At 41.0% G+C, this 25,455-nt stretch overlaps 1 protein-coding gene across 2 annotated transcripts in view; it reads right to left on the minus strand.

The window, feature by feature from the left end:
- roraa (RAR-related orphan receptor A, paralog a) overlaps positions 1-25,455 on the minus strand; it is a 176,770-nt gene that overhangs the window by 20,418 nt on the left and 130,897 nt on the right. The window lies entirely within an intron of this gene.

Below are 25,455 nucleotides of genomic sequence, written 5' to 3' on the forward strand. Positions count from 1 at the left end.
AGACCTAAACTCTATATCAACCCTCTAAACAGCTTCCTTTCAACCTATAGATATTCTGAAGTCATCAAAAATATTCTGACCAAAGGGATTAGAGTGAGGAAAGGCATAATTGACACATTTTGATGTCTCTATGCTGAGTCTTGCTAATTCCCCCCCAATCATTTAGCTGCCTAAGCTGTGATCCCCCTTCACTCGAGACCAACTACATTTGAAGAGATATTTCCGTTTCGAAAAATGGGCTCTTTAAGCCTTTCCCTATTATTCCTTCATAGCAGTGCAGTGACTTCGCTAAAGCTCAGGTCTGGACCATTGCCCTGGGCTGCTTTTTGGATGAACTCATGCGTACATCTCTGTGTTTGTTTGTGTGTGAGGCCTATTAATATTTCAACACTGCCCAACTCCAGATGCCTGTACAACACAGCAGTGCTTCTCTCTTCATGTCTCTCCCTGTATTTACTTGACTGTTTTATTGAAGTGCATTCTGACACCCTCTATGAGGGGGAGCAGGAGAAGGGAAGATGTATTCCCAAACCGCAGCACAAGACATCTCTCTCCATGTCTCTTTCTCCACCAGCGTAACAGTAATTTGGGCACTAATTTATGTGTTGTTGTGGCAAAGATTGACGAGCTTCCTGACTGGGAGTCTGCTTTCCTGCACTCTAGGGGAAACAACAAAAGCCTGGGTTTACTGAGCAGACGAGCACCATGATGGGTAGCATGTGTGCGGCTCCCCTCTCCCCTCCCTCGTCTGCCACACCTGAGCTCAAATCTCTCTCCCCATCACTCTTTACCTCCCCCGATCCATCTTCCCCCACCTATCACCTTCTTGTGTGCGACTACAGTGACAAGTGAAGTTGTGGCATGGGTGCTGAGGACCGGAGGGCACGCCCCTTCTGTGTGTGCGAGCACGTGCGCGTGAGGGGGGGGGGGGCATGTGTGCCTGGGAGAAATGCTCACACTGTTTACTCTGATGGCAAAATACAATCAGTAGACAGCACTCATTTATGCATTCTACCCGCCTAGTTAGTCACAGAGAGCCATGAGAGCTGAATAAAAAAAATTTGTGTTGCAGATATTTACATGCTTTGTCTAACTGTTTAGATCACTTCGCTTGGGCTTTTCATAAAATCAAATCAAACCCGTGCTCTATTATAATGCATTTCAACATTGTGAGTCAGAGCTGATTGTGCGCTGCTTTACTCATACATTGTGCAGCAACGCATTGGGATGCACCAAAACTCAAAATCACTGAGGCTGAAATCACACAGGGCCGACTGATTGACTGGCGCGGGAGCTGCCGGTTGAATTCTAAGATTTCCTGAAGACCATGTGATGTTTCTGAGTCTGTAGTCTGACCACTTGAACTACGCTTGCAATGGTTAAAGGCTCAATTGTGGTACAGTGCCTTAGTTAAGCACCTCTCAGCCCCACATCTCCCTGCAGGCATGGCAGCCAAGCAGGCTCCTTTAAAAAAAAAACAAAAAAAAACACAGGAATATATATATAATGAATCCTTCAAAACATCGCCTGCAATTACATGCAGAAACCTTTACGTAACAACAAAGACCCTTGTTCCATTGCACCAGGGAATTTGCGACTGCCACACAGTACAACTTCCTTTCTCCTATAATTGCTGTATTAGTATGCATTTCTGTAAGACAACCAGGATTCTGCTGTGGGTTTTTGAATACGATTTTTCTACTGTTTAACACAAAGGAAATTTACATCCACACAACTTTTTGCATGTTCTTTTTTACCAGTGGGGTGACAGAGTAACAGCATTGTATGTGTACATTTGGTTGCTTCACTCATGGTGAATATTGGGAAGAGAAATGAGGGTGTAACGGGGGGAAAGAGGAGGGAGGCTGGATGTCCCATCTCATGCTGCTGCTCAGGGTCAGTGGGTCAAAGGAAAGCAGCCAGAACACACATGCAGAGCAGGCTGAATAGTTCAGCTGACAGTAATTGTCCCTCTGCGGTCTCCTTAGGAAAACATGTTTCCAGACAACGCAGACTGGCTGCACGAGCCAGATAGTAATCATGATCTTGATTTGCTCCATGGAAGAGGGAAGCTCAGCACAAGCCTCCAGTTATGGCGAGTCGGTATTTCCATTGGAGCTGACATCAGCTGAAGCAAGCTCTGGGCAGGAACGTAACACAGCAGTGTCATAATGCAATATCTCTACAAATAATAAAATAAGGAGAATCCAAGGAGGAGTCTATTCTTTAGAAAATGTCTAATTTTCTTACATTACTGTGACATGCTGGAGTTACTGGGTAAGGGAAATTAAACTGTAGGTAATATAACAATATAGGTACCGGCAACATTTCTACCCCATCATCCAAAACTAAATAAAAGGTTTGTAGAGATGTTTTTTATGTGGTGTGGTTTTTGTGAATGAGATCAAATTTAAAAAAAATAAAAACAATCTTAGGAAGATTTGTTCTGACTAGACTGCCAAACTTGTCAGCTGCTGGCGCTGTGTACCAACTCCACCGGTGAACAAAAAACACTCCTCTTAGAAGAACCAAGATAAAAGTACGTGCTCTCACTGTCTTCTGACAATGTGCTAAAGAATTGTCAAAGTGAATCTCAAAATTTAAAAGTCAGTTGCCAAAACGTGCAAGTCTGTCTACCTTTTAAATTTGGAAAGTTATTCTCGTCTATTCGTTTTAACAATGAATGCTCCACAGAGCACCTGCGTTACTCAACAGTTTTTACAGCAGGACTGATGAGCGCTGCCTTTGCCATTCTACTTGAAGGTCTTGGGTTTTCATCAGCTGAAAAAGAGCAGGCAAGGACAGGGAAGATGAATGACATCAATGGCCAGCCGATACTTCCAGGGACGTGTGATTGAGACAAATGAGCCTTGTTACATTAGCTGGGATACTGAATCCTGCTGCTCAAAGATCCAGAGCTTGATAGAGCTGAAACTAGAGGCACCCAACCTTTCTACAGATCACCGGTGTCATGGGGCCCCTGAAGAAGAGCTTTCTCAAAGTGCCTGCTTCACTGGGCTCCGTCCTGCACTTGTTTTTTGGACCACGTTTGTTTTCTCCTGTTTTATGTGCATCTACGCACACACACACAGCGCTGTTATTTGGCCTTCAAAGATTTTGCGGCCCTCTTTTCCAGGAGCAGAGAGAAAACTGAAGTGAGATGGAGCCATTATCCAATCCATATACAATACATTTGTGTATTAGTGGCTTAATAAGTGACTGTAAATGCTTCCATCATTCATGATGTATCCCCAGTGCTACTAGATGTGCAAAATGATTACACTGAAATCCCGACCATGTAAAATATTTACTTGTGAGAAAATTGGCGAGGCAATTGAAAAATCAATCTGTTTATTCCATTTTGCTCTTGCCAGTATCACGGCCATGATCAGTGAACTGAGGCAATGAATCTGAATGGTTTGATTAAGTGTCAGTGCACTGGTATGTCTCTTTATTAGTAATTATGTGCGGAAGTGGGCATCAAGTTATACAGTATTTGATGGGCTTGCAGCAATATAATATAATATATATCATGATATATATGTCATATATATCATATATATATATAATATATATCACATATATATATATATATATATATATATATATATATATATATATATATTTACTATACACTAGTTAAAACATTTTTAGATATGTTAAAAAAAATTACACTCCATCTAACAGGTCTTTTTTTTTTGAAAAACCACTAGATTTTCTCAAAATTACACTGTCACTGATCTTAAAAGTAGCTAATTTACATTCGTTTCTAAAAAGCTTATATTTGGAAAAATTTTTTGTTGTTTTTTTACAAATTTACACGGAGTTAAAAAAAAAAATCTACAATAATATCTGCTTTCACCGTGGAGGAGCTGCTGAGCAACTCCACTGTCATCCTCCTTTCCTCCAGTTGTAGCAGACCGTATGAAAGGCATTCCTAGACGACAGGGGTGCACAAGGAGTATCTACTGCCACACAGAGTTCACAGACTGCTTACAGCGTGTGAGGCACATTCCCCCTGCACTGCTGTTTTCATAGTCCTACAAACACTGGCCTGGTTTTGTTTAACATGGCAGGATTAAGCAGCCATGCGCAAAGCGTGCTTTTCTCCTTGCACACTTTGCTTACAAGGGACGGCCTGAGCGCTCTCTGCTAGCTTTTGGTGAACCAGCTTCCCTGACTGCTGGTGAATACGCTGTAGTGCTCTAATCCCAGGCAAATAAACAAGTGCCAAGATTAATGATTGCATAAACACATCCCAAAAGCCCTGGAATAACAATCAGCTCTTCAGCCTGTTATGCTGCCATGCAAAGGCTCAAGGAGTCAGCTGACAGACACTATATCCCTCTTACCTTCCTGCCACCTAAAACAGGCAGGAATCGTCTGTGCTTTGTTGCTTCATTAACGACAGGAGGCTGTCAATACTTTCTACGTGTGAGAGGGAATGCGGCACTGCACTAGGAGAGAGCTTCTGAGCCAGAGCAGGATGTAGGGTCCTCCACAGTTCTTCAGCTCTTCACTTCTTGCTTCTTGTTGCTAATCAAGGCCACTACACAGCATGTCTGGCCCTTAGCGCCTGACATAATGACCATGTGTGTCTGAAGCCATAATGAAGGCATCATGGTATGAAGAAAGAGGAGATTGTGGTGCAGCTTTGATAAGTTTCTAAAACCTCATTATGAGTTCTAACACAATAGCATTTTCGACTTTTAGGAAAAAAGCAGTCAAGTTGACATCCAGGAGGATCTTGCAGAAATAAATCACGACCACAACAGACCAAAAAGGGCCATTAAAATGACATTAGGAGCACGGACCATCCTCTCATTCCTGTCATCCCAGGTCTGCGACTATATGATGAGCTGCTTTGTGATGAGGGGGAAGTAGTGGAGACGGGGAGAAATAGCGAGTGAAAAAGAAAAGAGAGGCGGGGCAGTGCAGTCCACTGGTACAGGGGCAGGAGAGCGTGGGATGTTCAGATGAAGTGGGAGGCCCCTCTCCAGGAGGTTGCTCCTCAACATGAAGGCAGAGGCAGCACCCCACCTAATGAGGGGTGAAGTGGAGCCCCCTGTGGGACCCCCTCAGGCACATTCATTAGGAGATGAAAAAGCATTTCCCGCGGCAGAGCAAGTGCCTGCCTTGGCCTGGACATGTTTAATTGAGGGCCATATGAAAACAGAAGGCCACACTGGCCAGGTCTGCTATCGTCAGTCAGGGGAATCAATACCACACACAGGACCAGTGAGCCAGACCCTGACTAAATGCTGTGAAGAATTGAATTATGTTTTTTTTTTTTCAGTGTTTGGGTTTGATACCACATTTTAGGCTTACAACATTCAGATTATTAAAGGTCAAGTGAAGTGATACATCCAACTCTGGGTAAAAAGTATGTTGTAGACAGGCTATTATAGAGAAAATGTGTGGCTTATCACAAGTTTCATTTCCTTCAATGCATTGCATTTTGTTGCATCTTTTTAGCTCCAGGCAAAAATAATAGATTCATTTAGCCAGTGGTGGTTTGTGGAAGGGAACCAAGGATTATGGTAATACAGCGCTGAATGCTGCAAGCAAAATACGGTAAAAAAGAAACTGCTGCAGTAAGAGACACAGGAAGAATATCTGAGAGGTTAATTTATATGATTGCACAAATCTGCATTCACAAATACCTCTTGAAAATCTCATATCGCACAAGGTACGCTATTTGTAAAGACAACAGAGAAGACAGTGCTTCTTTCCTTTCACTGTATGAAGAAGGGCATTACAGGGTATCAATCCATGGTGATTCAAATACATGTCCGCTTATCACAGCCGCTTATCCTTGTTCCTGATGAATCCTCACATTTATTAAGGCTGTCTTCTTGCCTTGTTAGATATGTATAACCAATCTCCTGTAATTAGCAACTGCTAACCTTTGGGGTGCTAATCCCCCATGAATTGTGGATTTGTACATCAAAGCCCACACTCTCCCATATAGCTGGTGCTTGAAATTACACTCTATTTGAAACCTGCAATTATTTGTATAGCATGGATGCAAACAGTCTCCTCTTTTATGTCTCTGAGAATCCCGTGGGTTTGCAGTAAAGAATCCTTAATCCACTCCAGTTGAATCCAAATATAGAGTTAACACTAGCTCCCTAAAATTCAGATGCACAGCCAAGTGCCTGCCGTGCACGTAAAGTGGAGAAAGCTCTCTCTCTCGCTCTCTCTCTTTGCGTAGTTAAGATTAGATTTATTTAGTGGCTTAGATGCATCACATAGGAAGCAACGGGGATAGCCCAGGGGTGTGACACAAAGATGCATCAGTGATGGAGCAGGGAGCACGGGGGCATGGTGTTGTGATCTTGTCCATTTCACAAGCAATAATTGCCTGTAGTTTACTGTAATCACATGTCCAGGACTCTGTAAACGGGGTGAACACTCGGCTGTTTAGAGTCAGCTGCAATTTGTACTCTTGCCCATTCAAGGCTAGGCTAAATCCATTGTGCAAGGAGGGAGAGATTATAGAGAGTGAAAATAACTGAGATAGCTTTGCGTGTGTGTGTGTGCGCGCGCGCGCACACACACACACACACACACACACACACACACACACACAACAAAAACTTGATGTTTTTGCAGGGAAGGATGCCTGAAGCATTTACTCTCTTTAATGAGAGACACGAGTCTCATGTGTCAGCAATGCACAGCATGGGAACAATAGGGTGGGCTTTAATTCCATCAATCTACTGTATTTATTCTTGTATCACATCAATACATGTCAGTTAAGCAGGATGAGATAAATCATGTCAAGCAGACCGAGTCAGGGCCACTCTCTGTGCCCAGTAGATATGCAGATTTAAAACTTGAATTGCGGTTATATGCAGTCAGTGACAAATTTAGAGCATCGGTTTTAAGCAGGAAAATACAAGAGATTACCTTGAGACAACATGACACAAAGATCATCCCTCCTGCACTTACTCTTGTAAGTGAGTAAATAGCTATGAATTAACGATGATGTTGTTAGGTATTTAGAGGAAACGATACACCTCGGCTGTCACCTAAGCCTCCCATGGAAATCTCTTTACTTACCTTACTGTAACAAGGATCCCACAGTTACACTTCTTTTACCATCCTAAATGGGAACTGACACCTCACCTTGTGACACCTGACATAAAATGCATGCATAAGTGGGCAAAGGGCTATTGAATGACACGGAAAACTTGACTGTGACGAGCAGAATTGAAATTCATATCGCTCTTCCGTGTGTGTTTGTGTGTCTAATGTTAACTTATTGTGCAGAACGTGTAAATCTGCCTTTATCTGTGAGCAAAAAAATAACAGGCAGTGGCATCTTCAAAAGTACATATATGTGCAATAACATCAGCTGCATCATCAGATAAAAAAAGTAACACATAAAACACCTTGAGGATTGGCTTTGAGCGATAGCAATAACCCTGCAGGCGGCCAAATTGTGATTTATATACTTTGGCTTGAGAGTGCATGGGGCATTAATGTATATCTCTATGGTCGCTGGGCTTCTCACTGTAGCATGAGACTGAGTCAGAGAGAATACATTTGGTGTAAAATTGCTTCATCTGTTTACAATTCCATTTGGAGTTTATGAGAAAGACAGGCAAACACAGCCTGATATATTGCCCCTGTGTCACGGCATGGCAGGAGCATCTACACAAAGATTCATCTCTCACTTAGAAGCCAAATGATACGTCTAATTTGCTGCAAGCACAGTTATTTTTAACCTCTCCAGCTGTCAGATAATGGAGCTTGACTGTCAGCGCTGGTGTGTGTGAGTGTGTTAAAAGGTTGCAAACTCTTTTCAATTTACCATTCCCTTTGAGGGAATTACAAAATGCACATTCCCATTAGTTCACCTGATTGACGTTACTTTTTCTTTTATCAAAACTAAAGGAGGGGGGTTAAAGAGAGTTGACTGAATTAAGATGGAGACTTGCAACAGCAATCTAAATTTGGCTTTCACATGCGTTGTCAATAATTGTGATGCCTTGAAAACATCTCAGAAAGTTCAGGGAGTGAAGGTTGTTTTTTGCGTTTATTAATTGGACAATATGAAGCCTTTTTATGACTTTCCTGAATAATTATATCCTTTTGTGCAACCTACTACAGTAACGTCATGTACAAATCAGAAACATCACCTATCCTCTACAACTGTTCCTGCATTATTCAGTCTCCATTTAGGAAGGTGAGTCACTGGGTAAAAAAATAAAAAAATGTGGTGCTTAATCTTTGCCTAAGCTTTTATTTCATTTGGTAATTTCTCTTTGACAAAAGAAAACTGTACCTGTATGCTACCTACAGCAGTTATTTTTGCCACGAACAGGAGCACAGCAACATTGCTGAAGTAATGCAAAGGGCCTGTTACAAAAGGCCATTGGAAACTGTTCTTAATCAATGAAGTGGCAGTGGACTGCACGCTCGTATCAGTGGTTTGGCTGATTTAACTTGGATGGACACTAATGGATTTCCCAGCCTCATGAAACATGGGTGTAAATCACAGCACTTTCAGTGTTGAGGCACATTAGACATTTCTAACAAGCAGCACTGGTTAGACTGCACTAACATGATAATGTAACAGGAAAACATGATGTCCTCGAGACACGGAAAGATCCAAAGAACATGACAAAGAATTGGATATAGGCAGTGGCACAAAAACATGAATAGAACAAGTTATGTCAGTCAGCTTTATGGACTTTATGTTCAATACACCCGCTATCTTGAGCTTTGTATGGAATATTAACTAAATCAGCCAAACACCTAAAATGTTTATTTTTATTAACTCAACAAACAGCAGGGAGGAAACCATTGTTTGCCTCATACAGTTATTTCATTTTTCTACTGTAAATAATTCCACTGTCCCAATAACCAGCTGACCTCAAATGTTTGCTAACTCCTGCTTAACGGCATGTTATGTAAGAAAAGTGAGGGGAACATGAGAGGATTGCGCTCTGCTCACTTCACTTTTCTATGTCAGCACTGGTCTGCCTGCTTTTCTGTGTCATTGTATCATTTGGCTCTTACGAAAACGTATGGTATGCTCTCAGTGTGTAGTGACACTTCATATTGACCAGGTCTGCCTTTAGCTTTAAGGTAACTCAAGATCCGAACCACACTCATGGTATAACCTCAGCTGCTCTCAGCCTTGTGCTTACATGACCAGACTAGAGCTCAAGTGAACTGTTATAAAATAGTCTGTGACCTCAGTGGTAAACTGTAAGCTGAAGTTGTTCTTGCTTTTAAATGTCCGTGTAAAGTGTTGTATCACAACTAAAATGTGCCACAGTGTAGCGGAAATATTGTAAATTCACAACAAATGTTGTAGTACACTGGAATTTTTCAAAATGTCTGGTCTAAAGATTTTTCATTGGTTTGCTATTTTTTTTTAAATTTTTCTTTATTTAAGATTCACTTAATTCGACGTGAAATGACAACCTAATGCTAATCATATAGGACCTCATTATTTTAACAGAAAAGTAAAAAGATCATGTGCTGTGCTTGAAAGAGATCAATAAGTTAATGTGCTCTAAAATAAAAGGGGGATCATCTTTTTTCCTGCAAGAGATTCATGCTTATCAAAACAGATTTTTTTTTTGCAAACAGGCTGATGCAGTACAATGCTGTTCTTGCTCAAAAAAGCTGCTGAAAAAGCTTTTATGTATTCTAACCAAGTGTGCTCACACGTCATGTAGCAAGCGAGCAGCAACTGTACTATGAAAATGCTCCCATATTGGCTGTGTGTCCTGCCTCACTTCATAGGAGGCTGAGCTTCGTACTCAGGGGCCAAAAGCAGCGCTTTTTAAGGGTTACATAAGTAGCAGCTAATGGTGCTGGGTCAGTATTTTGGATCTAATCCTCAGAAGCAATACGATCCACCACAACAACTCTCTCCATGTTATGTTGTGCTGCCCCACCAGGAAACGTAACACTCTCTATGAATCGAAACAAACCGCATACAGTGGTGAATGGCAGGAAAAATGATTTCTCCCTCCCTACCTTCTTGATACACTAGATTTATTTCTCTGCCTGTTTGTTTGGCACAAATATCACGCCAATACAAACGAACGCAAGGCTTGAGGAATTTTCTAGAAAACCCATTGCAATTCTCCGCCATGCTAGTTAAATTACAGAAGAGGTCACAGCAGGGGACTTCAAAACACAGCTACCAATCAACTGCAGCAATTCTCCTGGTGTGTTTGTCAACATTGCTGCCTTGTGTAATTGGCATAATTGTCAGGTTAGTGCTCAGAACAAACTGGGCGTCCTCTTGGCGAGCACGGGCCGTGTCATTAAAAGGACATGTTTCTGGAGGCGCTCCCAGGGACACATAACACGCGAGCATGTTGGAGCGACAGCTCGCCTGATAAAATGGCTGCCTCTTATCTCTACTATGCATATGAAAGGCTTATGCCTTCTCCATGACAGATTCTACGCCTCATCACCACGGGATTTGCCCCGTTACACCAGAACAGAAGCTGCAAGAAAAACAATGTATCACATGTATAGCCTCGTCTTAACACTGTCAACTGTTAGTGTATTCTTGTGTGTACCGACGTACATTTTCCTGCACACTTAAGAAAAATACAGAGTGAACATAAACACACCACGCAGTTTCAGAACTAGTTTGATGTGGATAACGAAATGCGCGTGTCTCTCTCTCTCGCACAGAAATTCTCAGTTTAATGGCAGCAACAGTGAATTTGGCAATCCTGGAGCAAGCTTCAATTATCTTGATAATCTGTTATGAATACTTGATATAATAATGATATAGTATCTATAATTACCATGATGATGTGGGGTAGAGTGTGCTGAAAAATAATCGTTTGTATCATCACCGCTGGGTAGCATCATTATTAATCTGACAGCACTCATAAAGCGCTTTGTTTGTTTTCTCTGATTGCTCTTTTACTACCAAAATAAACAACTTGGCTCCTTTGAATTACAGCGATATAATTTGTTGGAACAGCAAAGGCATTTATCTAAAAATTTATTTTCAATTTGAGGTAAGCTGCAGTCATGAAAGCTAAATCACTACCAGGGAGAAGATTATTCTAATTACTAACCAGCTGTCGCACATGCTGTATGAGCACAGGATGTGTCAGAGCACACAGCTACCAGTAATCAGTTTCACAGAATCATTTGAGCACACATTTACATCTTGCACTAGATGTTAAACATGAAATTGTCTTCATTTGTATGGTAATGTTGTAAAACTAAAAGAAGCATATGCTATAATATGGCACGACTTCATTTAGAAACAAAAGTGTTATGCTCAATTTGTGACGCAATCTTAAAGGCTGAGTGTTTATTTGCAGCTGGAATAATCCGGATGGTATTTCAGTTTCCACTCAGAGTATAGTGAAGGGTATGTTGACCACCTGACAGCATAGGAATGTAACTCACATATTTGGACTAATGTGGGTAATGTTTATTTTTAAAAGGAAAAGGGAAAAGTGAACCCAGAGATATACTGTGATTTAGTCACACAGTACGCTAGTAAGGCAGAGTAGGGGAATTTTTCTTATATGAAAGTCTGTCTTTTCCGAGCTACAGTATATCTGAATTAGACCATAATGCAAGCATGGCTTGGTCCCTGGGGTTTTCTTTGCCATTTGCACTGCTAGCGCTGCAATCCCCCTGACAGGCCTGTTTATGACTGCTCTGCTATCAGAGGGCTGAGCAGAGCCAGGGACGAGCCTTCATTTGAGATTAAAGTGACCGTCACAAAGTCCAAAATCATCACTGCTTCCCACAGCAAGGCGAGGGGAGACACTGAATGGGCTTAAGCTCATGCATCAACAACAACTCAGTATCAGACGGATCCTCTGCTTAACACAAGTTCCTTTTAAATTTCAATATGCATTCATGAATGACATTTAAAGACATTTTTTAAATTGGCTACAATCAATCTTGTCATGTTTGTGGCTTTGCTGCCATAAAACAGAGATGGAGTTTGGCAAAAACCACGCATGACATTACCTTCTAAAGACAGCGATAATTTAAGGAGGAAAATGTGCCACTCTGTAGCAGACAAACAAGGATGAACTGCATCATATCAAGATCAGACAAGTTCTGCTTATTAAAACTATCATCCATGATTTCTACTAACTGCATGGCTGAGAGCTTAGCTGACTTGCCTTTAGTGGTAAAGCTTATCTATGCCCTGATCCAGAACCACTGGACTTATTGCTTATATGAAAATATGAAACAGAATATGTGCAGCTGAATGGAATTCCTGGCCTCTTTCACCACAATCCTGACCATGACCAGTCAAGATGCCTTCCCCTTCCAGGCATCATATGCTCTGCACTCATCTGTCTCTTTCCCAAAACCCTGCAAATTCCCAAAAAGAGAGATGCTACTCTATTATAAAGCTGATAGTTTTTCAGGGGGGGGGGAAACTCACTGATGAGTTTAAATTAAACCTGAGTTCCTTTACTCCTACACTGCAGGTAACAAAGAGCAATGTAACACAGGAAATAATGGCAGACAGAGGTTAAACAAAGCAACAAAGCCTTTATACACATTACGCTATTCCTCCTTCCATCAAAATTCTTGCTGTAACTCCGGAACAAAGCAGCTATTCTCAGAGGAACATGAAAGACGGACACCTGTCAATCACAGCGCCTGTGACTCCATTTTTCCCGTGTCAGAGGCTGCAGGATGGAGAAATGTGCAATATTCTGATAATATTTCATGCAAACTAATGCAAGTCAGAACACTTCTCTGCTGGCCAGAAGGAGGGGGAATGAGAACAGGTAATTATCGGATTGCCTCAAGGCAAGAAATGATAGAGATTGCAGAGAACGGGGATATTTAGCCCTGCTAATGAAGGCCCATGTTTTGGGAGCACCAGGAAGGGGGAGCAGAGGGAAGCTAGGTTGTGGCTCAGCAGGAGGTAGAGCCTGATAAGACCACCTTACATAATGGCCACATCCAGGCCTGGCTAGCTGTTTGGACTGAGGCTCCCTGTCCCTCACATTCACTCCTTTACTCAGCATGGCCAGGTATTCAATTTCTCTAAACATGACCATTTAATATGTTAATTCCCACCAAACACATTTATAATGTTCAGGTCTGGGCATTCGGCCTGTTTACAGATGCACAGATACAGTAATGATTGCAATGCAGATGACTCCTGTGCCATTTTAGATACAGTTTCTTATGTTTAATATATCAATAGCGATTATAATCACTGAGGAAAGACAAAGACTTGAGAGTGATTTGAGTGAAGGATCAACCCCTGTGGCCCAGTCTATTTAACCCCATTGAAGGGTTTATGTTTGCCCATCTTGACAGCCTTACTTAAAGTGCTGAAAAATAAAAAAGAGATTGCTTATTTTGTATATGCAGCACTTCCCCCGGACGGATATGAAAGTTTAATCATGGCATTAGGATTCACAGGCATTCCCTTGCTAGACCTGCTTGCAGACATCAGAATTGCTAATTTGCTGGTTTGCCCAGGGAAGGGCTGGCTGGTGGTTGAGGAGGGGATGAATGGAAACAGGAGTCTGATTTGTCCAGATAACCTTGAACCCCAACGCTCAGCTTCCTGTGGATGTATGGAGCTCAATCAGTCCCTCTTTATCATGTTGATCTGAGCCGCTGTCCAGTACAGCGGCCGGCACAGTGCCACATTCGCTCTTACCTGACTACTCTGAGAGTGTGTCATCAGCCAGAATCATTTCCTCCTATCTTCTCTGCCTGTTCTGACACAGCCATTAACTTATGCTGCAATGTCGTGAATAAATACTGCTTTCAAAGGCAATCTAGGCTCTGCAGTATGATCCCAATCAGATATCAACATTAAGCCAAAAGTAAATCTTTGACAAAAATCATAGTAATTGTGGCTCAGTTTCTAATCTGAATAATTAATTTCTATTGCTTGTGATGAGAATCCACCGGAGGCATAGACATGATAAAGAAGAAAGGTCCTGACAGGGTTATGAGTCAGCAGAGATGTGAAATTCAAATTAGCCAGGCTAAGCAGTTTGGAGCTGATGTTGATTTGAGTGGACTCACTGGTCAGCCCTACAGTACAGTTCAAGAGCTCAAGGCTGAAAGACGGTGGAGTTACTCATGGGCACAGGTGCTTTATCAGCAAACCACATGTGAGGGGTGAAGCAGTAATAACTGTAAGCAGTCTCAGTGTATCTCTATATCTACAGTAAATTATAAAACACATCTTACAAGCATTCCTCTTTTCCAAACATATCTTCATGATTATCTCCATCTGAGGGAAAAGTGAGTGGAGTAGCTGTTCCGAGTCCATCGTAAGAGCTGGACTCGCAGATCTATCATTGGCAGGTTGAGATGAAGCAGCGGGAGCCGAAGTCTTACTGTTTTCTGTCACAGCCTCAGCTATGTGCACACACTCTCCTTGCACACTGTCATCTTTCACTCAGCCGGGCACTTGCCTCTTCGCCCACTGTGCCCACCAGGCCCGGGCAGCACATGCCACTGCCAAACATCCATTTACTCCCCACAGGACTCCCACGTTTCTGAAGTGGGCCTGTCATTGAGACCCGTTTAGATTTCACTGCACTGAATGCCGGGCGCACAGGTAAATCTGTTGTTTGGTGAGCCACACAAACACACACAATACATGCAATTAAATGCTTCATTTAAAATCGGCTTTGATCATTTCTGCAGTAACACCTTGTCAAGCTGACTGGCTAAACCTGATGGAGGGTGGTAATTGCATCCCTGTAGAGAGGCCAATAGCCTTTCAGGGTATGTGTGGAAATATTGCACCACACGTGTCCACCAGATTCAGCCATGAAAGCTGTAAAGCACACACTATAGTCCTAATACAATGTAATGCATACTGTACATGCATCTTATAATACTTATTGTGTTGATAAGTACAGGCCGTGTGAGCAAACATTTATTAATTGGCTAGTATATGAGCAGCATGACCTGATGTCCAGAGTTATGTTCTCCCAACAAAGAATCCCACCTCCAACATCTGAGCCCGGAGGCAGGTCTAATGCTAACCTGCAGATGCTGCCTTTGTCTTTGAAGTGGAGCGATGGATGTATCAGAACAGATGGAGATGTTGGATGCTTTCAGGAATTATTAATGGCATGCTATGATCCCAAATGACCTTGAGCAAATAGTATCCCAGCACAGGAGTACACAGGCAGCCCTGCGCATCCATATTGTATTTAGACAACACACCTGGGTCAATGAAGAAAACACCACGCCACCCTTACTGTACTTCGAGCTCCACAGTAATCCATTTGGGAAGGTTTGCTTCCTTTTTCTTGAAGAGACAGCGCAGAAGAATCCAATCACATTAGACACAATCGTATGTTTCAGGAATAGATTTGAGATTTATGCAGCAAACACACTAATTCCGTAAAGCCCAATTTGTTTCTCCCACAATGGGAACCATACACTGGAATTAATCTGCAGAAAGCCTTTCCTGTAGTTTTAAAAATAAACCCTTCTTCACTGGAAGCTTTTTATGGTCGCTCAAGGGATGTACTATTGTGACATCAAAATTTATCTTATGAACATACATCAGTAATAGCCATAATATATCTGTTGCCTATGGATAACGTTCAGTTTACATTACAAAGTGCACAATCTCGGAATTGCCTCAGAGAGAAACTGAGCTGCTGAAAAACACAACCCCTGCGTTTCTCTTTATAAATAAAGATAAATGATAAAAATTATGTTTAAAAAAAAAGAAAGTCATTGAAATTTGTTTATGTTAATATATGGATGTAGCCTCACAATGCGTGAATCTTCTTAAATTTTACACCAGGAGAAACACAGACATGCTTCTAATCTCTGATCAACAGATCACAGAAATGTCGACTTTAAAAGTGTAATAATAATATTTCCCTTATGAATTATGAAATTACAAAATACTTGCTAGAATCTAATATGAACAGACGCTAATGTGTTTTACTGAGACTATAATGAAACTGTAAGTCTATTCTAAAATTGTGCTGCACCTTTTGGGACATTCATTTAATTAGCCTGAATTTGTTGATTATTATTATGATTATTGTTAGCTTATACTGTAGCCTTTTACTATGTCAGTGAACATTCAGCCAGATATTGTTTTTATTTACACTGCACTCTCTCAGAGCAGCTAAATTTTGTTTACTGTTGCTCCCCTGCTGACCTTTTTAGAGTGGACTTACAATTTATCTGTTGTTGCTGCAATACTGCAATTATCATTTACCTTTCTCTTTCAACAAATTTGAACCAATATTCCTTCCAAAACTGCCCCCCATAGTCCTCCTTTTATTTGCTCAATCCTCCTTAAATTCATATACACAAAAGAAAGAGGTGATTTTTCCATGTTTTTAATGTTTCCATGTTTTATGCCTTAGGTGCCTGAAAACATAAAATCATAAATAATGTGCGCAAAATGCACACAAATTACTCGGGCCATTTCCTGTGACCATCAACAGTAAACTGCAAAGTCTGAACCAAACTGAAGCTGCAGTCCGGCAATAAAGAGAACATATTACCTGTATGGGTTTAATTAAGGTTATAGAGTTCGTATACTGTATTTAAGGGGAATTGTGGGCTATTAAGATGATGCCGTGCAATGTTTGTACAGCTTGTGCAAGGTCTGCAGCCCTTAGTTAGAATAAATACTGTGGTGGTACTCTCATAAGACACTGCATGTCTTCAAAGAGCTACATCTAAGGGAGAAATTGATCAGACACTTTTTCTCACACTCGGTAAGAGTAGAAAGGAATACATTATTTGAACGGTGTCTGTCTACTTATATACCATGGCCTCTGATTAATTACCTTAGGGCTTGCTAATGAGCATTTGTAAATGAATACAAAGTTAATCTACTATGTATACCATGTTTACTCTAGTTTGCTGAGGCCAAAGAAAAAAACAAAATCCCTTATGTATAAATTATAATAATCACACATCAAGAGAAAGAAGAAAAAAAAAAAATACACGCTGAGATCAAAGCAGAAAGGTCCAATGTAATCATGTGTCAAAAGATAAAAAAAACCAACTTCCTCACTGACTCAAATGGGCAAGGTATGTCAAACGTACGGTAGTTTATCTCTGATCATCCCTAATTTGAAAATCTGCTTCACCTTGTCTCTCATAATGCCTGTTTTCATTCCCCTCTTACTTTTAGTTTATCCAAAGTGGTACATATGGTCCAGGTCCTATACATGATGAGGAAAACAAATATCAAGAGCTGAAATTGGCCTGTGCTTTACATGACAAAGAAATGTTTAAAATCTAAGCACCGAGGTCCTGTTTAGATTTCACATCATCAATTTAGTCCCTAGAAAAAAACAAAAACTAATACTCAAATATACGCCAAGATGTGATGCAGCATGAAAATTTGTAACACACTTGGAATCAAAATTATTTAATTTCATAACAGAATAATAAAGATTTCCTCACACACAAAATACTCTCCCTAACGAACATACATCTTTCCTCCCATCTCAGATACTTCACACTGTCAGATGGAGCGTGTTTGGTGTCTTTCACCACAGCATTTACACAAGAAAGCAGAACTCCAGCCAGCTGTTTACTGGGAACGATGGCGTAACATTTGGACCTCCATTAGTTTTACTCTAAATTAGCCTTGATTAACAAACACACAAGAAATATAAACAATGTCCTTACCTCATTTATTTTTCTTTGAGCCTGTACATAACTAGATCATTTTGCTGATAATATCTTGTCTTAGCGAGCACAGTATGCAATGTATCGATTGCATATTCAATGGGTGACAAAATATTTAAGCATTTCAGCAACAAGCAGTAAAACTGTGGGTGATCCATTTGACAGTGGGACGTCATTAGCGGTGGGTTATATAGCTTTTATAGTAATTGAGAATGCTCTGTTTGGGCAGATTCCTCCTCTGTTGCCCCAAGTTGCACATTAAAGGCATTAAAACAGCCATTAGCACAGTAGGAACAGGACCGTCTTTCTCTCCCTTCCAACTACTGTCAAAAACAAAACTTAGAGACGACAGCTGCTGATTTGTAACTAAGTGACAGATCCCTGCGAGCAAATAAAGCAGTCATGCAGTCTTTTTGCTAGAAAACTCTTTGTTTTGCTGTGATAGAAATCCACTGAACTGCACATAAACCCTTAAAAGTTTACATGAGGATCGATTTTTGAGGAGCTATTTACTTCAATTTATCTGATGCCTGTGTCCCTTGTAATGGATTCTGGGAGCTCTAAAAATGAGCAAAGAGAGAGTCTTTATTTTTTTTTTACATCAGGGATGAGGATCCCTTTTTTGCCCAAATTAGGCTTCTGTAAGAGGGCGATCATAAGCAAATCTTAAGACTTTGAGCGAGGGTCTTTGCTGACTCTGCTGTTGTTGAGGCTGGACCAGGCTGAGCTGAGCAGCCAGGTTGACAAGGACCTGTGCTCAGCACTAGGAAAGCTCTCATCCAGAAACAAGAAACCCAGGGGAACAAAGACAACAATATGCCAAAAAAAAAACACTTGAAAATAACAAAACAACCCAAAAAGCCTCCAAAAGAGTCAGTGGTGGGTGATTGCCAGCTGCACTCCAGATTACCAGGCTCTCTGAGAGACTTTCAGCAATTGCTGAGAGCTGTAGCATCATCTCCAGCTCCTTAATCAGTTCTGCTGGGGAGGGATGGATCCTGACACGCAAAAGGCTCAGCACGATGGGGAATAAACTCATAATCAGCAATCAGATATTCCACATTGCTGGAGGGGTTGGGGGATCTCATCTCAGATAGGTCAAGGATCTCTCCACAGCCAGTTAACCCCTTTGCTCCCGCTGGGAAACATGCACACACTCATTGTCTAGGACAGACATTGTGTAGTTGGCTCTGCTGCCTGACTGGCTGGATGGTGAGAGCGACACATGCTAACTTGAGTGTGTCTTTTTTGTTCCGTACATCAGCTGTGTAAATATAGTTTCAATTTCAAAACACACTTTATTAGTTTATAAATGGAGTAGGGTTTCATTAGCACACCATGTCCCTGAATAAGCCATGTGCTGTGCCTTTAAACAAAGTTCATTGCCTTGCACATTCTTCCTCCTTTCATCTTTGTAATTAGCACTGAAGCAGCATTTCTTTTATTTCAAATGTATGCATGTGCATAAAAATCAATCTTAAGCAGATTGTTCTGGCAAGGCTGTTTTTCTTTGTTATTTATGATAAATTCCTTTCATGCAGCTTAGTTGGTGTGTGGAGCAACCCCACATTCCAAACCTTGAGAGTTCATTTTCACTTTAATTTGAGATTCAGACATGCTCTGTAACATTCTGCCCAGTGGCAACGTCACGTGTAACCAGCGCCGGCAATGACAGAGAAGTTAGTCACAACTTCAAAAGTCTGGGGTACAGATATTATTATCATTTGTCTCTCTTGACGAGCACCCCCTAGTGTTGAGGAGGATTCACATTCTTTGTTTGTTCATCAGCGCAAACGCCAGATCAGATGAGTGTAAATGATGCCATCCTACTAGTAGAACCCCTAATGGCCTCTGCTGGGACATGTAATCAAACGCCTCACACACTTCTCTCCCTTTTGTAATCAAGTGGCGGAGCACATGTTGTGACGACCTTTGTTATAGCTCTGCCTGTTCCCTCATCTCATCAAAATTCCGTGCGCCCCTCATTTTTCATCCTTTCTTCCCCGCCAGGGTCCCTAGATGCTGCAGTAGCTCTCCATGGAGAAGAGGGGCGTGCGTCTCAGTATGCTGTGACCTCTGACCCTTCTTCATTCCCTGACTCTACAGCGTACTTTTTGCTGCCATTCTAGCAATGCCTTTATTATTTAGAGTCTTATTTCTAATTGCAAAAACACAGACTTCAATATGTGCAACCCGGAAGATCTGTTTCAACAAATTCATGGCTCAACCACACATGTCTAAAGCACAAGTGCTGAGTAAGCTATACTAGTGACAAGCTCATATCAGCAGCTATCACTGAGAGCTCCTTTTTAGTCACCCTCAGTCACATTAACACCAGAAAAGCAGTCCTTTCTTGTCTCACCTCTGCTGGGCTGACGCAGGAGGAGGATGAAGGTGATAAACCACACAAACAATACTTCTCTTCTTGCCTGCTGCCAGCATGCTTGCCTAGCAGGGAGATCTGATTACAACCGAGAAGAGAGCAGCTTGGTGTTTCATGGAAAAGCAGGTCAACTGTAGAGCGCTGTCAGACCTCGGGAGTCACCGGCCTGATGGAGGAGGACGAAAAGCTATCCGACATGGTAGGGAGAGACAGAGGTTTGTCTCTAGATGTACAGTAACGGTCTTTATTTACTCTCCCATTAGGAACAGAAAGAAGAGGAGAAATGATGGAAGTGAAAGGACTGTGCATACGACTCTAGGGAGAGATGCATTAGTGTTGTCTGGTGTTCCTCCTCACCTTCTACCTCTTTCGGTTTCTCCCCCATCTCCCTCTGGCTCACACACAAGAGACGGAGCTGCCCCACTGCCAACACCTTACTCCTTATGTGTTTTTCTGTCCTCAGTGTTTGAGTCAGACAAAACGCAAAATCAATAATGCTTTTTCTCCCCCATTTCCTCTTTGATGCAACTTCAAAAAGCCAATGGACAGCCCTCCAGAGGCCCACAGAGGAAAAAAGCCAATGGTACGAAACACGCTCTGAATGAAAGTGCAGGGGAATAAAACTTCAACCTTCACTCTCTTAAAACACAGCTAACTTCTAAACCACAAGTGGCAAAGCATATGAGGGCAGAGCTGAAGGGCTGAAGAAATTATTTTTTTCCCCTAGTAAATTATGTATTCACACATTCATTTTATTGGTATACTGTACAGAATAAAGCTGATCTACACTGAGAGGATACATGTCCGTTTTTCAACCATCAATAATAAACCATTAGAATGTGAAGCAAAGGCTCTATGTGAACAGGGGCAGCTAAAATTTCCCATTTCTATTCTCTGTACATATTCTACAGAGGAAACTGGAAAAAAATTACAGAGGAAAAAAATGAAAGTAAAAATGTTCTTTAACTCCATGGACTGTGGTATATGATTATCTAACGAGTGCTGACAGAGGAAGTATTCTATCAGCAGCTAAATGCTGCATGACAGGGAGACACTTCAAAGGATCTATAAGTGACTCCTGAAATACTGAGTGAAAGTAAAGTAGTAAATTACCCTTAAGTTAGAGGCATTTGACTAAGCCCAGCTAGGTGTTTTACCTGACTGGAGAGCAAAACTGAGAACCCTGACTGAACTTGGTGTGAATGTTTCAGAGTGAAGAAAAAAAAAAAAAAAAAAAAAAAAAAAAAAATTCCTCTCGTAGCACGATTGTTACCTTGAGGACCTGCTGTTTGTTGTGTCCTGCTGTTTGATTGGACACAGGACGGGAGAGTCGTTTAACCTTGCCTGTGATTGGTCTAATCTGTCAAAACCACAAGGTGTGACTGACAAGACAAGATGATTGACAGAGCTGTCTGGCACCCCGGCAATGGTTTGGATGGTGTCGCAGGTTAATGTTTGTACAGTATAAGAACTATACTCAGATGTGACGACAAAAACACTGTAATTATTTTATTAATTTGGTTTCTGCAAGGGCAGTTTTAGACGATGTGGGCAAGTCAAATCCCACAGTAGTCATCACTTAAATACTGAAACTGAGGAACTGAGTATACTTCTGTAAAATGATGATCCGTTTTACATGCAATACACAGATTACAAATTCCCATGTCATATATTTTGTTGGCATTTTCATTCATATTTATACTGTGATGATGTTCTTGTGGTAGCCAGCACACATGGTTGAATATTATGATCACCCTTCATGTGATTTATATAATTAAGTGCACACTGGACAATAGCGATTAATAATCATTTCCACAAGCGATACTAGAATTATCAATTAAAATTAGTAACATCATGAACACACGTAAATATCAGGAAATTAAAACATAAAATAATATAACATTCAGAAATTGGTGTCCATCATTTGGCTCCTCTCTTCTCCCGAGTGCACCCCCCTCTCTTCCCAACTTCTATGGAGCCAAATCAAAAATCCATGCTCTCAATGGGCAGTCAATATCTCATTACCCAGTCCCTCTACACACAGTCAGGCAGCCAGGAATGTTTGTCTCAGTGTGCACAGCACAGACTGGCACACCTCACATGCTTTAATAACCTGTGGGGACATCATTCCACTTCCTCAGCCAGCTAGGAAGCAAGAGAGAAGGCTAAAGCACACAGCCTCCGTCTGTTAGTGTCACTCTTGTTTTCCTGGTCTTTCATGTGCTCAGATGTTGTGTGCATGTTTTCAATTTCCCTCTAACATGTAAATACTCTCTTAAAGACAGTGAAAATAAATCGAAACAATTTTTAATAAATGCAAATATATATAATTTTATGGTACTACCGAACGGAATCATGTATAATTAAAATTAGTTTTAGAATTACATTCATATTAAAACCAAAATAATTAACAGCAGAGTAAAATATATGTTTTTTCACATCAGAAAAATTAAAGAATATCTCTTCTTAAAATATTCCTTCTTTGTAATTGGGTCTTTTATTTTAAATCCTTGCAGGTGGCTATATTTGCCTTCACCTTAATCTGTGACAATTTTTTCCTTTGGCTCTTCATGTCCTCAGTCCCTAACTGGATAATAGCCAATCTTGTTAACCTCTGCTTTAATGTGTGAGAGCCTGCAGCACTGGGTAGTGAGCACTTCAATCGGCCACTGATAGAAAGAGACAAAAAGTACCAAATCTACAGCAAATATTTACAGCCTTGTTAACATAGCCTTAAAGCGCCTATCACAAGATATTTGGCTTTACTTTCTCTGGGGCCCCAGAACATTTTTCACAGTCTAGTACACACTCGTGCTAAATCACATATTTATGTGCTGACTGTATGGACTGTAGTCGCTTCCTGGGCCTGGCTTTTAACAATTTGGAAACATTGTTGCTACGTATAGCTTTCCACAATAATGCTCTTTGTCGTGGGTTAATTATATGTACTCTGGATGAGATGCACTTTTTACCTTTTCTATCCACACATCAAACAACTTTCTTTAATTATGTAATTGGAATTTTCATCTTAATTGTGCTGAGTAGGCCGGCTAATTTGCATTGGGTAATGAGAGGGATGTTTCCATTACAGGTAATTAGGTACTTGAGAGGCAGTGGTGTGGTAGAGAGGCTGAATTGAGAGGGAGAGGTGGGTAAAGGGGGGGGGGGGGGGGGGGTGCAAGGCAGAGACAAAGCCATAGAGACACATAGAGATGTTTGTTTTAATACTGTGTATTAGCATTATTTTGAAGTGCAGAGGAAGAAAAACAGTTTAAAAAAAAACACCCAAAAAGGCACATGCAGTATGATCCTGCATCAATATCAACATAACGATAAAACAAGTCTGTGCCCAGGCAGCAGGTCATTGGACTACTCATTCATTTAACTGAATGTTTTCAGTGAGAAATGACTACTGCCATTTACATTAATTTCCAATAATATATCCTGTTCACATTTTAATTTAATATCTGACATTGCCACAGTATGCTGTCATGACACCAGCAACCCCTGTCAGACTGAAAGCACCAATGTGGGGAAAGACAGAGCGAAAGGAAGACAGAAAGACTGGCAAATGGACCGGAAGAAACTACGAATTAACTAATGTTGTTTTTTGCTGATGATATACACAGAAAAATGTAATCATGGATCATCTCTATTCATGTGTCTAAATTACATTTATTCATGAAAAATAAAATAGTTCTTCTACACTAACACAAGGAAGTGAAACAAACACGTTAACATTTTTCGCATACGCCACACTTTTAAAAGTCACAGAAATGCTGCACTGCACGAGCCGTTTATTTTCTTCACAATTGTTTGATTTCACAAAGCCCTTCACTATAAAATGCATATAAAAGGACATTAGGTCAAAGGTCTTTTTTCATGTGTCCCACTGAAAATAAGACACTGCTCCTTCTCAATTTCAAACATGTCAGGCTTATCACTAATGACTGTGAGTTTCAATTCATAAATGAATTCTCACACGCTGTCGACAATGAAAAAGAAAAGAAAGAAATTAACTAACGCTGTGGTCAGAATTGCCAGTTTCACATAAACTCATGACATTTAAAAGGCAAAGTAATATCTAAACATATAAAATGAAATTAAGATAAGTTTTTAGGGTTACTATCAATATTACTAACATTGTACTAAAATATTATTTTGGTAATAGAATATTTTTCCCACATTACTTCTATTTACTTGTAACAGTATGTATAACCCTCCACTGCTTTTTTTTGTTTTAACAGCAAAAACAATATAATATAAAGATGTACATTTATTTTTAGAAAGGTGGGAAGAAAGAAATGCAGCACTTATCAAATCAAATTATCAGTAGTGATATTTTTCAGTTAACACAGAGTGACAGCTGCCTGTGCCCCATCGTGCTCATTGTAGCCTATTAATTTTTGTCATGAGTGCATTTAAGCACATATGTTTGGTTGTTCACATTTCTCTCCATGTGGTAGTATGAGAGTGCACTCATAAGTGTGAAAACCGTAATTATGTGCATGTTTGTGTGCAAGCATGCATTAGAGAAGTGCGTGCTCTACTGTATGTCTGACTGCACTTTCAGTATCTGTCTGCACGGATATGTGCGTGTGCACATGTAGCACGCCTGTATGATGGAGGGGGGTGGAAGAGCTGGGATTAAGCATACTAGATCAACATCACAACGACTGGGAAGACCCAGTCCTGGTCTCATGGCCACACATGTAAACCCGACGAACCAAAAAATAGGTCAGTGGAACACAACACACTCACACACACACACACAGATACACACACACACATGCACCGGTATCAACTCAAAGAATCACAGTCTACCAGTCGCGCCAGTGCCTTGTCGCCCGTCTGCGACCCACGTTCAACACTGCCACACACATCTTCCTGCGGCACAGACACGTCCTCTGGACTGGAACAACAGGATTAAGAACGGGACAGAAAGGAAAAGCGACAGGACCCCCATTCCCCCTGCATGCTACCTCACATCTATGCCAAAAAAACTTCTGCTCTGAAGCTCCGGACCTGTTCTTGTCAGAGACGTACCCGTGTAAAGATTACACCGGCTGTGGTTTGCACAGTATCCCACACAACAGTAGCAGTGAGAAAACACACTGTAAGTAATAAAAATCAAAGCAATAAACCTTTACAGATTTTTTTATTTTTTTTTAAGATAAAGATTTCTAGTTAAGTTTCTGAGTTGAAAAAAAAAAAGAAATTCTGTCCATGCACGAAAGAAACATGAGAAAAGCATAATTGACTTGGACACAATCAGAAGCACGCTGTATTTCTCCCTCCCTCCTTTCTCTCTCTCTCTCTTTCTCGCTCTCTCTCTGTCACACGCATGCCTTGCAAATGAAATGCAAAGAGTTGGCAGGCTATGAATAGCGTAGCCGTACTTCCCTACTTGTTACTCTGGGTGCAGGATCAGCATG

The sequence above is a fragment of the Embiotoca jacksoni genome, unplaced genomic scaffold, assembly GCF_022577435.1.
Source record: "Embiotoca jacksoni isolate LCO1_2020_lvr unplaced genomic scaffold, fEmbJac1.0.p SCAF_3, whole genome shotgun sequence".
Taxonomy (NCBI): domain Eukaryota; kingdom Metazoa; phylum Chordata; class Actinopteri; family Embiotocidae; genus Embiotoca; species Embiotoca jacksoni.